General features: G+C 41.5%; 3 pseudogenes; all 3 read right to left on the reverse strand.

Annotated features, from left to right (window-relative positions):
• Positions 1 to 3878: 3878 nt before the first annotated feature.
• On the reverse strand, positions 3879 to 5531 carry LOC132405077 (cytochrome c oxidase subunit 1-like; annotated as a pseudogene).
• Positions 5532 to 5908: 377 nt separating this feature from the next.
• Positions 5909 to 6982, reverse strand: LOC132404370 (NADH-ubiquinone oxidoreductase chain 2-like; annotated as a pseudogene).
• A 192-nt stretch (positions 6983 to 7174) lies between these two features.
• LOC132404371 (NADH-ubiquinone oxidoreductase chain 1-like) lies at positions 7175 to 8144 on the reverse strand (annotated as a pseudogene).
• Positions 8145 to 16121: the final 7977 nt, after the last annotated feature.

Below are 16121 nucleotides of genomic sequence, written 5' to 3' on the forward strand. Positions count from 1 at the left end.
TACACAAGCATTCTCAAGTCCCTTTGTGCCTCAGTTTTTTTGTATTTCCTCTCCATTTAAAAAATAGTCAACTCTTTCATTTCTTCAACCAAAGTGCATGAACGTACAATTCCCAACTCTCTATTCCATCTGCCATTTCTTTGCCCAGTCTCCTAATCTGTCTAAGTCCTCCTGTAGCCTCTCTACTTCCTCGAAACTACCTGCCCCTCCACCTATCTCCTAATCATCTGCCAACTTTACAACAAAACCATCAATTCCATCATCCAAATCATTGAAATATAACATAAAAGGGATTGGTCCCAACACAGAACCCTGTTGAACACCACTTGTCACCAACAGTCAACCAGAAAAGGCTCCCTTTATTCCCACTCTTTGACGCCAGCCAATCAACCACTGTTTTCTCCATGCTAGAATCTTTCCTGTAATACCATGGGCTCAGAGCTTGTTAAGCAGCCTCACGTGTGGCAGTGGCCTTCTGGAAATCGAAGAACACATCAACTGATTCTCCTTTGTCTATCCTGCTTGTTATTTCTTTAAAGAATTCCAACAGATTGGTCAGACAAGACTTTCCCTTAAGGAAACAATGCTGACTATGGCCTATTTTATCATATTCTTCCAAGTACCTCAAAACCACATCCTTAACAATCGACTCCAACATCTTCCTAACCACTGAGATCAGACTAACTGGCCTATAGTTCCTTTTCTTCTGCCTCTCCTCTTTGTTGAAGAATGAAGTGACATTTGTGATTTTCAAATCATCCACAACCATTCCGGACTAGTGATTCTTGAAAGATTATTACTACTGCCTCCACAATCTCTTCAGCCACCTCTTTCAGAACGCTGGGGTGTACGCCATCTGGTCCAGGCGACTTATCTACCTTCGGACCTTTCGGTTTTCCAAAAACCTTCTCTCTAGTTATGGTAAACTCACACGCTTCATGACCCCTGACACCTGGAACTTCCACCATATGCTAATGTCTTCCACAGTGAAGACTGACACAAAACATTTATTCATCTTGTCCACCATTTCATTGTCCCCATTACTACCTCTCCAGCATAATTTTCCAATGTTCTGATATCCACTCTCACCTCTCTTTTACACTGAAGAAACTTTTGGTATCCTCTTTAATATTAGTGGCTAGCTGACTTTTGTATTCCAACTTTACCTTCTTAATAACATTTTTAATTGCCTTCTGTTAGTTTTTAAGAGCCTCCCAATTTTCTAAACTTCGCTAATTTTTGCTTTATTATTTGCCCTCTCTTTGGCTTTTATATTGGTTTTGGCTTCTCTTGTTAACATGGTTGTGGTCATCTTGAAGGCATATAACAGCAAGCCCTGGAATAAACATCCTTTCATCACATGTCACTGTGCTGAACTGACCAAAGGAGCTAATTTGCTGTTTTCTTTATCAAGTCCTCACAGCAACCCATTCACTCACTGACCTTCCCTGTAAGCTGTTTCTCCCAGTCCCATCAAATCCTAACATATTCTGCCTACATATTACAGACAAATTACTGCAACCAACTAACCTACTAACCTGCATGCCTTTGGGATGGGAGAGTTAACTAGAAAATTCACACAGTCATGAGGAGAATGTGATCAACTTCATACAGAGGACCGGATCCCAGGAATGAGAACAATTCACTGCAGCTAACATCTGTGCTGTCAGGGTTGGCTATCTTGTGTATGTGTACATGTTTATCCAATAAATGGCTTTTCAAATTTGTAAATGCAACCTTTTCCTCATCTAGGGTCAATGCAATTGAATAGGAACTCCTCAACTTCTTCTTAAGGAAATAGAAAATAATATAAATGATTTTTTTGTACAATTTTACAGGGACCTTTGGGGCTAGAATGTGTGTACAGAAAAACAAAGGGTAGAATGAACTCGCATATGATGTAAATGATAGAAATTGTGAAATGATTTGTGCTGGTGACTACCGGGTTTCTGCACTTTCAGCTCACAGGGAGGTAAAAAGAAAATTAAACCGGCCATCAGTTTAAGTCCAATAAGTCAATTAATAGCAGAATCCATACTGCTTTACTCAATGTTGCTGGTTTACAGGGCATGTGCTATCATGAGAGGCTGCATAAATTTGGGTTGTTCTCTCTGGAGCAGCAGAGGCTGAGGGGAGATCTGAGAGAGGTTTACAAGGCAGAGATGGAGTGGCCAGGGAGTTATCTGTTTCCCAGGGTTGAAATGTGTAATACTAAAGGGTATGCATTGAAGGTGAGATGGTGGTAGGTTCAAGGGGAATGTGAGGGGTATGTTTTTTTACTCAGAGAGTGGTGGATGCCAGGAATGTGCTGCCTGGTATGGTGATAGAGACAAATACATTAGGGGCTTTTAAGAGATGTTTGGATTGGCACATGGATGTAAGGAAGATAGCGGGATAAGGATGTGGTGTAGGTGGGAGGGAATAGTGTTTGGATGCTTCTGATTTGTTTTTAGCTGGATCAGCATGGCATTGTGGGCTGAATGGCCTGTTCCCGTGCTGTACGCTTCTATGCTCCGTGTTCTATGACCAAGAAATCAAAAAAATAACCATGAAAATCTCAGAAAATCTTCAAAGGCTTTTATATCCTATACAACACAAAGATCAGAAAATGCAGAACAAGCTCAGCAGGTCAGGCAGCCTGTATGAAAATGAATCGAACAGCCTGCATTTCAGGCTGAAACCCTTCTTCAGGACTGAGAAAGAAGGAGGAAAATGCCAGAATAAAAAGGCGGTCGAAGGAAAAGGAGAACCAGCTAGAAGAAGAAAACAGGTGAAGCCATGCGGGTGGGAAAGGTAAAGAGCTGGAGAAGAAGAATTCTGACAGGAGATGAGATTAGACCATAGGAGAACAGGACCCATGGGGATGTGAGAAGAATTAAGTGGCCAGAATGTGGTATAGACGAATAGGGGAGGGGGAGGGAAGGAGAAATCAATGTTCATACCATCAGGTTGGAAGCTACCCAGACAGAATAGAAGATATTGCTCTTCCACCCCGAGGATGGTTTCATCTTGGCATAACAGTAGGCCATGGACTGACAGGTTGGAATGGGAATCAGAATCGTAATTAAAATGTTTGACCATCAGCAAGTTCCGCTTTTGGTAGATGGAGCGGGGATGCTCAACGAAGCAGCCCCCCCCCCACGATTTAGGACGGGTCTCACCAATGTACAGGAGGCCACAACAGGAGCTCCAGACACAATAGATGACCCCAGCAGATTTGTGGGTGAGGTCTGGAAGGACTGTTTGGGGGCCCAAGGGAGGAAGTGAGGCACTTGGCCCACTTGTAAAGATAAATGCGGGAAGGAAATTAGTGGGGAAGCATGAACGGGCAAATGAATCTCAGAGCATCCCTGCAGAAAGCAGAAGTAAAGATATGAAGGTACGATGGTCTGTTTCTAGGAGACGAAATTGTCCGGGGGAGAGATCTTCTGTTTGAATTATATATGAATCAAATTCTAGGTTTTGATAGTCTGTATATTCGTAGCTTCAGTATCATTGGTGTCCGAGTGCTTTAATTGTAATGTGGGGGTCATTAATTTCATCTATTAAGTAAAGGATGCATAGGGATGGTAGGGCGATTAGAATTAGGATAATTGCTGGAACAATGGTTCAGACGATTTCAATTTCTTGGGAGTCTAAAATATATTTGTTGGTTAATTTAGTTGAAACTGTTGCTACAATAACGTAAAGAACTAATGAGCTGATAAGAAACACGATTATAAGGGTATGATCGTGAAAGTGGAGTAGTTCTTCCATAACAGGGGAAGCTGCATCTTGAAAACCTAATTGTGATGGATGTGCCATGTTTAAGATTTGTGGGGTTTGAACCCACAATTTTACCCTGACAAGGTAATGTAATATTGTTTTACTAGAATCTCAAGAAAGTGACAGAGTGGTTATGTGGTTGGCTTGAAACCAATTAATGGGGGTTCAATTCCTTCCTTTCTTGTTTATTGATTTAGTAAGGTCGTTGAACCTGAACAAATGCTGGCTCTTCGTAGGTGTGATAAGGTGGTGGACATCCATGTAATCACTCCATGTTTGTGTGAGGTAATTCGATACACATGATTTCACGTTTTGATGCAAATGCTTCCCATTGGATAAATATCATGATAATAATGGCTACTAGTGAGATTAGAGAGCTGATTGATGAAATAATGTTTCAATAGGTGTAGGCATCTGGATAGTCCAAGTATTGACGTGGCATTCCAGCTAGGCCTAGGAAATGCTGTGGGAAGAATGTCATATTTACTCCTACAAATATAACCAGGAATTGTGTTTTTGTTCAGGCAGAGTGTAGGGTGTAGCCTGTAATAAGTGGGAATCAGTGGACAAAGCCAGCCATAATAGCAAATACTGCTCCTATAGATAGGACGTAGTGGAAATGAGCTATGACATAGTAGGTGTCATGTAGAATGATGTCTAGGGATGAGTTGGCTAAGACGATACCAGTTAAACCTCCAACAGTAAATAGGAAAATGAAACCTAGTGCTCAAAGGAGAGGTGTCTCTCATTTAATAGAGCCGCCATGAAGGGTAGCCAGTCAGCTAAAGACTTTTACTCCGGTCGGGATAGCGATAATTATAGTTGCCGATGTAAAATAGGCTCGTGTATCTACGTCCATTCCGACTGTAAATATATGATGGGCTCAAACAATGAAACCAAGAAGACCAATTGCTATTATTGCTCAAACCATTCCTATGTAGCCAAAAGGCTCTTTTTTTTCCTGAGTAATAGGCTACAACATGAGAAATCATACCAAAGCCTGGCAGAATAAGGATATAAACTTCTGGATGTCCAAAGAATCAAAAGAGATGCTGATAGAGAATGGGGTCTCCTCCACCTGCTGGGTCAAAGAAGGTTGTATTAAGATTACGGTCTGTGAGGAGCATGGTAATACCTGCTGCTAGAACTGGGAGTGATAGTAAGAGAAGGACAGTTGTAATAAGGATGGATCAAACAAAGAGAGGTGTTTGCTATTGGGAGATTGCAGGGGGTTTCATATTAATGATTGTTGTGATAAAGTTAATAGATGCTAGAATAGAGGAGACTCCAGCTAAATGGAGGGAGAAGATAGTAAGGTCTACAGAAGCCCCAGCATGTGCAAGATTGCCAGCTAGTGGGGGGTATACCGTTCATCCTGTGCCAGCTCCAGCTTCTACTCCTGCTGAGGCTAACAGTAAAAGGAAGGAGGGAGAGAGGAGTCAAAAACTTATATTATTTATTTGTGGAAAGGCTATATCTGGAGCGCCAATTATTAGGGGAACCAGTCAATTACCAAACCCACCAATCATAATTGGAATTACTATGAAGAAAATCATTACAAAGGCATGGGCTGTAACAATCACATTGTAGATCTGGTCATCTCCCAACAATGCACCGGGTTGACTTAGTTCTGTCCGGATTAATAGGCTGAGACCACTACCCACTATCCCCACTCATGCACCAAAGACTAAATAAAGGGTGCCAATATCTTTGTGATTAGTAGAGAATAATCAATGGTTAATTATTGCCACAGGTAAGATGGCTGAGATTTAAGCGGCGGATTGTAGCTCCATGAAGAGAGGTTCAAGTCCTCTTCTTATCAAACATCAGCTCTGCAGTATAAGAATACATGGGATTGCAAATCCCAAAAAGGAGAATGGGCTCTCCCGGGGCTTCTCCCGCCTCACTGCCGTTAAACGGCGGGAGAAGCCTAGATAAAAGTTCGCTAGATAGAACGCTTAGCTGTTAACTAAGATTTTATAGGATCGAGGCCTATTTATCTAGTAGGGCTTTAGCTTAATAAAAGTATCTGAGTTGCATTCAGGAGATGTGAGATAAAATCTTGCAAGTCTTACAGAAATTAAGAGACTTACACTCTTGTTTAAAGCTTTGAAGGCTTTTGGTTTGTTTAAACCTAAATTTCTTACGTGGTTATTGAGAGAATTATAGGGGTGAGTGGAAGGAGAAGTAAGGAGAGGGATGTTGTAAGGGTTAGGAGTAGATTTGGTTGGAAGGTTTTTGTTCGTCATGATGATGAGGAGGTGGTGGGGTTGGGAGAAAGGGTGAGAGTAATTGAGTAACATAGGCGTAGGTAGAAGAATAAGCTAAGTACTGCTGTTAGGGCTATGAGTGTGGCTGGAATAAGAAGATTTTGTTTAGTTATTTCTTGGAGGATGAGTCATTTGGGCATGAAGCCTGTAAGAGGAGGAAGTCCTCCTAGGGAGAGGAGGGTTAGTATTGCCATAATGGTTAGTAGTGGTGATTTGGTTGATGAGATAGTGATTGAGTTGATTTTTGTGGTGTTATTTGTGTTAAGGAGAAGGAATAAGGATGAAGTTATAATGATGTAAATGGTTAGGTTGAGGAGGGTGAGATTTGGGGAATAATGTAGGATGATAATCATTCAGCCGATGTGGGCGATTGATGAGTATGCTAGGATTTTTCGTAGTTGTGTTTGGTTAAGGCCCCCTCAACCTCCAATGATAATTGATAGAATACCCATAGTTATAAGTAATGTTGGGTTGAGGAGATGATAAAGTTGTAGTAGAATTGCGAATGGTGCAAGTTTTTGTCATGTGGAGAGGATGAGTCTGGTAAGCAAGTTAAGTCCTTGGAGAACTTCTGGTAATCAGAAGTGTAGGGGTGCTAGTCCAATTTTTAATGCTAAAGCAATGGAGAGAAGTGTGGCAGAGGTTGGGTGGATAATTTCTGTAATGCTTCATTGACCCGTGAGTCAAGCATTTATGGTTCCTGCAAATAGGAGGAGAGCAGAGGCAGTGGCTTGTGTAAGGAAGTATTTTGTGGTAGCTTCTGTTGCTCGTGGGTGATGTTGGTAAATTATAAGGGGTATAATGGCTATTGTATTAATTTCTAGGCCAATTCAGATTAATAGTCAGTGTGAGGCAATAAATGTTATTGTGGTACCTAATCCTAAGCTGAGGATTGTGATGGAGAGAACTAATGGGTTCATTAGTAGAGGAAGGATTTTAACCAACATGTTTGGGGTATGGGCCCAAAAGCTTAAAATTAGCTGACTTTACTTAGAGAATAGTATAGTTGGAAGTACCAAGGGTTTTGATCTCTTGAGCACAGGTTCGAATCCTGTTTTTCTAACATAGGGAAGAGGAATGGCTTTAACATTCATTATCCACTCTATCAAAATGGCCCTTTGATTCAGGCACTTTTCCTTTTAAGTGTTTATTGGTGGGAGGCTGGCTGTGGCAATGGGTAAAGTAATATGTCATAGAATTATGGCTAGTGTGATAGGTAGGAAGTTTTTTCAGACAAGATGTATGAGCTGATCATATCGAAATCGTGGGTAAGAAGCTCGAATTCATGGGAATAACAGGGTTAGTGCGGTTGCTTTGAGTATGAGGTTGATGGTGGTGAGTTGTGGAGTATGAGGATTATAGGATGTTCCTAGGAATAGGATGACAGAGAGGGTATTTATTAACAGGATGTTGGAATATTCAGCTAAGAAGAAGAGGGCGAATGAACCTCCTGCATATTCGATGTTGAACCCTGAAACTAATTCCTTCTGTGAGGTCGAAGGGAGCCTGGTTGGTTTCTGCTAGTGTTGAGATGTATCATATTATGACCAAGGGTCATGCAGGGATGATTAACCAGATAGCTTCTTGGCTTAAGTTAAATGTGTGGAGTGTAAAACCTCCTGTGAAGATAATTAAGGCTAGGAGGATCTGGGCAAGTGTTACTTCGTAGGAAATGGTTTGTGCAATTGCACGGAGGGCTCCTATGAGGGCGTATTTGGAGTTTGAGGCTCAGCCTGAGCCTAAGATGGTGTAAACTGTTAAGCTTGAGATGGCTAAAATGAAAAGTAGGCCCAGGTTTAAATTAAAGATTGAATGTGGGAGGGGTAGGGGTATTCATATTAATAGTGCTAGTGTTAGGGCAATAGTAGGAGTAATTAGGAATAGAAACTGGGATGAGAAGGATGGTCGTACTGGTTCTTTGGTGAATAATTTAAGTCCATCGGCAATAGGCTGTAAAAGACCATATGGACCTACTACGTTAGGCCCTTTGCGGAATTGTATATAACCTAGGATTTTTCGTTCAACTAGGGTAAGAAAGGCTGTAGCTAAGAGGATGGGGATAATGAAGGCTAATGGATTAATAATGTAGAGAAGTACAAGATCTAGCATTAGTTAGGGAGAGGAATTGAACCTCTGAATCAAAGAGCTTAGGTCTTTTGCATTTACCAGGCTCTGCCACCCCAACAAACCATTATCTTTGGCTTAAGGGTGGCAGCCTTTGCCTGCTTGAGTTGGTTTCAGCAGGTTGGGTTGAAGCGTACCTAGGGCATTGGCTTCATTTTTCCGGTCCTTTCGTACAGGGAAGAATGCCATCATAGATAGAAACTGACCCGGATTACTCCGGTCTGAACTCAGATCACGTAGGACTATTAATCGTTGAACAAACGAACCCTTAATAGCGGCTACACCATTAGGATGTCCTGATCCAACATCGAGGTCATAAACCCTTTCGGCAATGGGGACTCTAAGAAAGGATTGCGCTGTTATCCCTAGGGTAACTTGGTTCATTGATCAGGATGTTGTTTTCCTGAGTCATTGTTCGTTAAATTTTTTATTAGTTAGAACTGTAGTTTGAACTTTGAGTGATTTCTCACCCACTCGATAAGGGGGTTTTGTTTTTCCCCTCGGTCGCCCCAACCAAAAACAAGTTAAGTTAGGAGATTATTTTATGTTTATACCCGAAGGAGGAAAATTTTAATATTTTAAAAGTAACTTAAGTGTTTAAAGCTCCATAGGGTCTTCTCGTCTTATGTGTATATTCTCGCTTCTGCACGAGAGAGTCAATTTCATTGATTAGAAAGTAAAGACAGATAAACTCTCGTTATGCCTTTCATAAGGGTCTTCAATTAAAAGACAATTGATTACGCTACCTTCGCACGGTCAAGATACCGCGGCCGTTAAAGAAATCACAGGGCAGGCGGGACCTCTTATACATGTGAGAGCAAGAGGCGATGTTTTTGGTAAACAGGCGGAGTTTGTGTTTGCCGAGTTCCTTTATTTTCTTTTAATCTTTCCTAAGAACACTCCTGTGTAGGGTTAACGATGGTTTGGATGGGCTTTTCTTGTTGTATTGGTTTATATCATGAGGGCCTCAAGTTTGGCATCGGTTAATTATCAGAGATTTAATTCTTTCTGACATACACTGGTGTATAGGAGGGAGTTGGTCCCTTATTACGCATTTTAGCATAATTTCTTTTATATATGGGTGAGATAAAATAGTCTAATAGGTCTAAGGGGGTTGTAAATTTTATATAAGGATTGATTGGTGTAGTAATTAGGCTTGAGCTGTGACGCTTTCTTTACCGATGGCTGCTTTTGGGCCCACTGAGGAGTGATCCTTTAGGGATTATAATCATTACCCTCCTAAGAAAGTTGTTTCTTAATTCAAAAAAGCTGTACCTTTTTTGAATAACTATTAATTTTTACAGCTGGTTTTGTTAAAAAAGATTTTTGTTATCGAATTGAAAAATTAATGCAGGATTTAAGTTCTTTTCTTGGACAACCAGCTATCACCAAACTCGATAGGCTTGTCACCGCCACTTGGGAGTCTTCCCCCTCTTTTGCCACAGAGGTGGGTTAGCTCTAGTATGCTGCTCCAAAGTAGCTCGTCTGGTTTCGGGAAGCTAGGCTAAAAAGCTTTTTGTCTAGTTGTTCTTGCTAAATCATGATGCAAAAGGTACGAGGGTGTGTCTCTGCTTTTTTGTACTTTAATGATCTATTTCATTTCTTTTTCAGCATTCCCTTGCGGTACGATGGTCTTTACTTCTTTGTAAAGGTTCCCTTTAGTTAGGCAGCAGTTGCGGAGGATGAAGTGTTGGATGCAGAGGCTCATGAGGTGGTAGGTAAGGACAAGAGGAGGAACTCTATCGCTGTTAAAGTGCAGAAAGATGGGGTGAGTGTGGATGTTTGGGAAATGGAGGACACGTCGGTAAAGGCAGCATCAGTAGTGGAGGAAGGGAAACACCGTTTCTCGAAGGGGGACATTTCCGATGTTCTGGATAGGAAAGCTGCATCCTGGGAACAGATGTGGCAGAGGTGAAGGAGATAAGGAAAGGTTTTTACAGGAGGTAGGTGAAAAGAGGTATAGTTAAGATTACCATGGGAATTGGTAGGTTAATAAAAGATTCCTATGTACGTATATTCTCAGCTGACCACATCAACATAGACTAGCTAAATTTCAACAATAATTGTATCTCAATAGTACCTTCTTGGCTGCAGTGGATTTTATGATCTCCTGAGATCATGAAAGAGATTTTATTAATCAAAGTCCTTTTAATTGCAAAGGACCATTTCCATATTTTTAAATGGGTCAATATCAACATAAACTCTTTATATTTGGGATATGGAAATTGCCTGCTCACTGACGGGTGGCTGGAGAGGAAGCAGGGGAGCAGCAGAGGGTTACAGAGGTCATACAGGGTGGGAACAGGCCATTCTGCACACCATGAGTGGGCATCGATCAGTACTGATACCATCTTCCACTAGGCCCCTCACCTTTAACTCACAGCCAATTGAAGTGCTCATCTAGACATTTCTGAAACGCTGTCAATGAGTCTGCAGCAACCACTCTCTGAGGCTGTGTCTTCCAGATGCTCACCACTCTCCAGGTTCAAAAAGATCCCCCTCAAATTCCTTCTAAATCCCTAACCCCTTTGCCTGCCTGAATCTGAGAGCACTCCAACCTAGGATGTCCAGAATGGTCATGGGAAACATGGTTTTGACAAACACGGAACAGAAGCAGAGTATGGATTTTCAGAAGAGAAAGGAGATAAAGCCAAGAAGGAGGGAAGTGCTGAGGGCCAGTCATGACCAACACCTCTCATTGCCCACCATTATGCCAAAAGTAAATGCTGGCCTATCATTCATGTGTTGAGTTGAGGTTGATGCTGCCTGGCCCTCTGAGTTGCTCCAACAGGTTGTGTTTTTTTTTCACAGGATTGGTTGTGCTTGCTAATCATTCAGATCTTATAAGTAAGTACGTACTCTTCTTCATTAATAAACACAATTATCTATTATCAACATCAAGTCAAGATAGAACATAGAATCATACATTGCCCTTTGGCCCACAACATGCCAGATTAATTAAACTATTAATTAAATCTCTAATAAAACTAATCTTTTCTGACTACACAATGTCACGCATTTCCATTCTCTGCACATTCATGTGCCTATGTAAGGGCCTTTTAAATGTCTCTGTTATATTTTCTCCCACTAACACCCTGGCAGCACTTTCCAGAGACCCACCACTCTCTGTGCAAAAAAAAAATGTGCCTGCACATCTACTCTGAACCTAACTCCTTTCAGCTGACATAGATGCCCTCTGGTATTAGGTACTTCAACCCTGGGGAAAAGATACCAACTGTGTACGCTATCTGTGTTGTAGACTTACAAAATTCTATCAGCCTCTGTCACTCCAGAGAAAACAAAACAGGTGCCCAGCCTCTCATCAGAGCATGTGCCTTCCAAACCAAGCAACGTCCAGGTGAATCTTGTCTGCACCCTCTCAAAAGTCTCCACTTACTTCCTATAATGAGGCAACCAGAAATGAATGCAATATTCTAGAGTTTTATAAAGATGCAACACAACTTCCTGGCATTTGAACTAATAAAGACAAGCATGCTTTCTTTACCTCCTTATTAAACTTTACAGTCACTTTCAGAGAGCTACGGACATGAACCCCAGTATCCTTCTGTAAATCAACACTGTTAAAGATCTTGTCTTTAACTCTGTACTGTCACTTTACAGTTGATCGCTCAAAATGCAATGCTCCACACTAGGCAAATTTAAACTCTATCTGCATCTGATCTATATTTCGCAGTACCCTTTGACAATCTTCTACACTCTCTACAAGCCAACTATCTCCATATTGTCTGCAGACTTACTAAACCACTCATCCACATTTTCATACGAGTAATTTATTTTCATGATAAAGACCAGAGGTCTCAGTACAGGACTGGTCACAGCTCTCCAGTCAGAATAAATCCTATCAAACTTTCTTCTATGGGCAAGTCAATTCTGAACCCCAACTACCAAGTCTTTATGGATCCCATGTATCTTAATCTTCTTGCTGAGCCTACCATAAGGGACTTTGTCAAACATCTTACAAAATCCATGTAGACAACAAGCACAACTTTACTTTCATATTTACCACCACCTCAGAAAAACTCAATTAGGTAAATAAGACATGACTTGCACCTAAAAGTCCAAATGCTCATAAATCCTATTCCTAAGAATCTGCTCCAATAGCTTTCCTACATACTATTCACAAGAGACTCACCTCATCAGTCAATAGTTTCCAGTGTTATCGGTTATCCTTATTTCCCATCTTAAACAAAGGAACATTGGTTATTTGTCTGTCCTCTCAAACTATGCCTGTGGCTAGAGAGGACACAAAAATCTTTGTCAAGGACCAGCAATCTCACTCCTTGCCTCTCTCAATAAGCTAGGGTATATCCCATCTGGCTTTGTGGATGTTCTTTAAGAAACGCAAAACTACCTTTTATTTTATTTCAAAATGATTGGTGCAGGATGAGTGTTGGTGTTTGGACTAACTAACAGAGGATCCTGAATGGTAAGGATAGATTGGGTTGGAGATCATCAAGATTATCTCCTTGGGTTTGATTTGTGATTGGGTTAGGCAGGTTAGTCTGGATTCCGAAGCTGACCTCTACAGGGGCACGCATTTATGGCAGTTCAGAAGCAATCACCAAAACCTCTCTCTGCCATCACTATTCAAAGACTTGATGCTCCTACACCATACCACACACTTTCCTACACTGTCTAATATCTGCTACTTTTTTTCCCATTCTCCTAATTAGTCTAAGTACCTCCTGCAGCCTCCCTGGTTCTTTAACACTACCTGCCCCTCCACCTATCTTGTTATTGTCTGCAAACTTGGCCACAAAGGCATCAATTCTATCATTCAAATCATTGACATATAAAGTAAAATGAAGTTGTCCCAGCACAGTTTTCCATGGAACACTACTAGTCACTGGCAGCCAACCAGAAAAGGCCTCCTTTATTCCCACTCTTTGCTTCCTGCCTTCTATCCATGCTAGGATCTTTCCTGTAATACCATGGGCTGTTATCTTGTTTAGCAGTCTTATGTGTGACAGCTTGTCAAAGGACTTCTGAACATCAAGGTAAACACCATCCTCAGATGCTCCTTTGTCTACCCTGCCTGTTTCTCAAAAAATTCCAACAGTTTTGTCAGGCAAGATTTCCCGTGGAGGAAACCATGCTGACTTTGGCCTATTTTATCATGTACCTCCAAGAACCCCGAAATGTCATCCTTAATAATCAATTTCAACATCTTCCCAACCACTGAAGTCAGACTAAGTGGCTTATAATTTCATATCTTTTGTCTCTCTCCATTCTTAAAGAATGCCTCCACAATCTCTTCAGCTACCTCTTTCAGAACCTTGGTATGTAGTGCATCTGGTCCAGGTGACTTACCTACCTTCAGACCTTTCAGCTTCCCAGGAACTACACCCATTATATTCTGGCATACTGCTGGTATCTTCCATAGTGAAGACTAATGCAACAGACTGACTGCCTTAAAACAGGGGGACATCCATCTGGAACAGAAATTAGGAGGAAATTCTTTACCCAGAAGAATTCATTACCACAGATGGCTGTGGAGGTCAAATCATTGAGAATATTTAAGGCAGAGGTTAATAAATTCTTGGTTAGTCAGGGCATCAAAGGTTACGAGGAGAAGGCAAGAAATGTGGTTGAGAAGGATAATAAGTCAGCCATTCTGGAATGGTGGAACAGACTCAAAGGGCCAAATGGCCTAATTCTGTTCTTGTGTCTTACAGTCTTATGGTCTAAAATGCTTAGTGAGTTCATCATCCATTTCTTGGTCCCCCAATACAACTTCTCCAGCATCAACCCATCTCACTGACCACAATATTGCCCTATTATCTGCCTTCCCTTCCTCACAGTCTCAATACACACTACATCTCCCTGTATATCAACTGTCCCATCTTATGCCTTATCAGTCCAGAAATCTGAAACAAAGTCCCTGTACCAATTCCTCAGCCAGACGTTCATCTGCCAAATCAACCTGTTCTTATCCTCACTGGTGTGCAGCAAGGCAGCAATCTAGAGATTACAGCCCTCAGGGTCCTGCTTTTCAGCTTCCTTCCTAGCTCCCTATATTCTGTCTTCAGGACCTCCGCCCTTTTCCTACCTGTGTCACTGGTACTATGACATCTGGCTGCTCATCACCCTTCAGAATGCTGTGGATCCCATTCAAGGCATCTCTGACCCTAACACCTGGGAGGTAGCATACTATCTGGGTGTCTCTTTTACGTCCACAGAATCTCATGTCTGCTCATCTAAATATTGAATCGTCTATCACCACTGCATTTTTCTTCTCCCCTTTCCCTTCTGAGCCAGAGACCTGATAAATGGTTCCCTCCTTCAACAGTATCCAAAGTGGTACGCTTAGTATCGAGGGGAACAGCCACAGGGATATTCTGCACTGGCTGCCAGTTCCCTTTCCCTCTCCCGACAGCTGCCTGCCTCCTGCAACCGAGGGGTGACTATCTCCCTGTAGCTCCTACCTATTACCTCCTCACTTTCTTGTTTGAGCCACGAGTGCAGCTCTTTTCACTTGAGAAGCCCGTTACAGAACTGGAACTTCCAACTGGGCACCACAGCAGCATAGCAGTTAGCACAGCCCTCCTACAGTTCAGCATCGGAGTTCAGGGTTCAATTCAGGCGCCACCTGTATGTCCTCTCTGTGATAGGGTGGGTAAAACATTGCAGAATAAAGAGTAGCGGCCACAGAGAAAGTGCAGCGTAGGTAGACCACACATGCAGGATCCTCTGTAAGAAATTTGTACATCCTCCTTGTGAATGCTTGGGTTTCCTCAGAGTGCTCTGGGCTCCTCCCCTAGTCCAAAGAAGTACTGGTTAGTACTGGTGATTGTAAATTGTCCTGTGATTGGACTATGGTTAAATAGGTGAGTTGCTGGGCTTGTTGGGCTGGAAGGGCCTGCTCCGTGCTGTATTTCTAAATAAATAATAAATTCCCTACCACCGTATGTTCTGACAGACTACAACCTCCCCTGGTCTGCTCCGCAAACATTCTATTTCCTGTTCTCATTGCTTTCCTAAGCTGTATGCTAACTTACAGCATTTCACGTACCTGTTCTCATACATTTCTTTCAATACTACTTGCATCTCACCATTTAAAAAGAATTTAAACTTACATTTTTATATTATTGCTACATTCTCACTACATCATCTAGCATCTGCTAGATATCTGCTATATCTGCATCTGCTTCATACCTTTTTTCCCCAAGTTTTATTTCATTAGCAAATCTGGATACATTTCATTTACTTTCTTTATCTAAGTGTTTATAATAGCTAAGCCCTGTTCTGATCCCTGTGCGACTCCACAGCTACCAGATTGCCAATCTAATAATGATATTTTTACTCCTACAGTTCCTCTTCTGTGCTTTTATCTAAGCTAATATATAAATCAATAGCCTCATATACAGTACTGTGCAAAAGTACCCCCACCATAGAGATCTGTTTTCACTTCTACACAGAGTTTTTTCTGTTGATCAGTGCAAAAAATGCCAAATTAAATCCACTGTGATTCAATGTTATTAATCAATAAAACATGAATACTTCCAAGGGGGGGTGAAAACTTTTATTGGGCACTGCATATAGAGCTAGGGTACCTAAGACTTTTGCACAGTATTGTAAGTAGTTTTATATGATTTCCTGCGTGAGTTAATTTTGACTTGGTTTGAAGTGCATGGTGGAACCATCCTCTCTTTATTTGCCCTTGAAACAGCAGTATCTGTGAGACTTAAATTTTTGTTAATATTGGTAAACATTTAGTGGAAACAGTGTTGTGCGAAAGTCTTAGGCGTGCTAGCTATATATACGTGCCTAAGATTTCTGCACAGTTTGGTCTGTCTCAACCTTTTCAGTGGCACCTAATCAACTGACTGTAAAGACAAAGGGATCCACGCTGTTTGACTCACCGAGTTCCTACAGCAGTTCGAGTTTTTCTCTCTTTAGATCCCAGCTGTTGCAATCTCCTGTGTCCCGCAATCATATTCA

This window comes from Hypanus sabinus, chromosome 14 (assembly GCF_030144855.1).
Source record: "Hypanus sabinus isolate sHypSab1 chromosome 14, sHypSab1.hap1, whole genome shotgun sequence".
NCBI classification, from domain to species: Eukaryota; Metazoa; Chordata; class Chondrichthyes; order Myliobatiformes; family Dasyatidae; genus Hypanus; species Hypanus sabinus.